Below are 2,749 nucleotides of genomic sequence, written 5' to 3'. Positions count from 1 at the left end.
TCAAATGCTGGTTTCTCTGATATCTGGTTTTAATCCAGACATTGCATTGTGATGTTTATTCTAAGTATCTCCTGTCTCAAGCTTGTGTGGACATGTCACCACTTGTTCTCTGTGTTGTCAATAATAACAAACTAGCCAATGCTGAACAATAACAGAGAATAGGGTGGGACGTCCTGGTCCAGTGAGGGGAGGAGGAAGGGCAGGAAGGAGAGGAGGGAACCACGTGAGAAGATCCAAAAAACAACAGGAGAAATGAACCAGACCTAGGTGAGGAGGAAGGGCAGGTGCACTGTGGGAAATCTGAATGGGAGGGAGCTACACTGGCTCAGAAGCTTAGGATGGAGCCATTACTGCACAGCAATATGCTCTAGGCTAATTAAATAGATCCTAGTCTCTCTGTGTGGTTATTTGGGAATATGGCTGGTTAAGGAGTAGCCACAGATCATACTAAAATTATAAATCAATATTAAATATTAATCACTCAACAAAAAAGGAAGCAAAACACCCAGGCACCCTTTGGGTCTCATGCTGCTGCCTAAGACAACCAGCGAACGCGCCAACATCCTTTGGTTCCTTCCCCGGCGCATAAAATGCCTCCTAGATTCCTTGTGGCTCAAGAGTATGGCTCTTGGTACAGCCTGAAGGTAAGCAGGGGCCACACCTCCCTGACGTGTGGACTGCAGCGGCCACTCATGCTTTAGCATTTAGAGCCAGGGCTGCTGCGAGTTCAAATAAAACACTGTCACCTGAAATTGTTTGAGCGTCACTTTCTATACCGTGTAGTTCTGGCAGCATCACACGCTTCTCCTTTTGATTTCTATACACATTACACATGCACACACTTATAATAACTACCACAATCAGGACACAATGGGCTTTTAAAGCTCAATTTACTATTAAACAACAACAATGAACAAAAAAAGGAGCTGGAGAGATGGCTCAGTAAGTAGAGGCACTTGCTTCCAAACCAGATAGCCTGAGTTTGATCCCTTGAGCCCTTATGGTCGGAAAGAACTCAGTCGTGCAAGTTGTCCTCTGACCTCCACACATGCCGCAGGACTGACATGCGTACACACAGTCAGTAAACAGCATCTCCAGGGTGATTTAAAGACACTTAGACTTATCTCATGGCGGCCACTGAGTGGGCAGTCTGGAGAGTGCAATTCTGTGACTTCCTGTGTACCGACTCCTGGTATAAGCAAGTAAGGAAAGTTGACAAACAATTCTGGAAGGGTCATGGTACTTCCTGGTCTAACAACACCTGGCTTTAAACAGACAATACCTTCTCTATATAACATACTATTTTTAAAAACATACATCTATTTTTATTTTATGTTTATCGGTATTTTACCTGCATGCCTGTGTTAGGGAGTCAGAAGCCCTGGAACTGGAGTTACAGAAAGGTGTGAGCTGCCACGTGGGCACCATAAGTTGAACCTGGATCCTCGGGAAGAGCAGCCAGTGCTCTTAACTGCTGAGCCATCTCTCCAGCCCATAAGCACACTACTTTTTTATAAGACACTAGTGATGAATAAAAACGTGACAATCCCAGAGTTCATAGTAATTATCCATTGCCTTAGCTAAAAGGCGATCTGAAGAGCCCTCACATTTCTCAAACAGAATTGAGAATCAAAGTGCAGTGGACTTGTGTTGAAATGCAGAGAGCTGTCAATCAAAAGAAAAAAGCCAACTTCACACTGCATGTGTTTCATCTTGTGCTTTTACCACAACGAGAAACACAGCCTCCAAAAGTCAACCCTGAATTCTGACTCCCTTTATCCACACACACACCTCTCCTCTGACTTTTTTTTTTTTTTTAACTTTCATTTCTTTTTGTGGCTGGAGGCATCCCTGAAACAGTGACCGGCTTCACCTCTCCCCTCCAGGAATCAAGCCGAGACCTTAGAGGAAGGTCCTGGCTGCTGAGAACTAGTGTGCAATGCTTTTCCTCCCTTTAAGTGTACTCTTGCCTTCCGGTGACTCTGTGCCTCCAGGAAGAGACATTCTACTCACAAGGAAAGGCCACGTTAGACCTGTGAACCGCGGTGCCGCGAGCAGGAGCTCTGAAATCAGATCCAAGCTCCACCTTCCTCATCTAGCTATGCTACTTTGCTCAACTCACTTCATCTTTCTAGGATTCAGTGACTATAACATTTAGTAAGAAGTAGTAGCAGCGTCCTCCTCAGTACCACCACGAGGACTAGAAAAATGGTAGGAGACCTAAACTATCCAGAGTAATGGGGGGGGGGGGTTGTTAAGCCCCTCCTCCCGGCAAGGTCTCAGACACACACACTCTCTCCCTCCCTCCCCCGCCACACACACACACACACACACACACACAAACACATGGAATACCACTATCACAGATACATACTCCCCCAACCGAATTTGAAAGATTTTGTTTGCTGGCATTGAATTTGCCATCCTTCGGCCTCTACCTCAGTGCTAAGCAAGATTCCAATGGTAAACCATCAATGCCCAGGGGAGTGTGCATGCTTAAAATAGAAGTAATCTCAGGATTAAAGTACATTTCCTTATTCCTTATTTTTTATTTTTTGGGTTTTTGAGACAGGGTTTCTCTGTGTAGTCTTAGCCGTCCTGGACTCACTTTGTAGACCAAGCTGGCCTCGAACTCACAGTGATCCGCCTGCCTCTGCCTCCCGAGTGCTGGGACAAAGGTGTGCGCCACCAGGCCAGGCTCATTTCCTTACTTCTAAATGTAGGAAAATGATAGTAAGTTGAATGGCTG

The sequence above is a fragment of the Acomys russatus genome, chromosome 5, assembly GCF_903995435.1.
Source record: "Acomys russatus chromosome 5, mAcoRus1.1, whole genome shotgun sequence".
NCBI lineage: Eukaryota > Metazoa > Chordata > Mammalia > Rodentia > Muridae > Acomys > Acomys russatus.
This window is presented reverse-complemented; position numbering follows the sequence as displayed.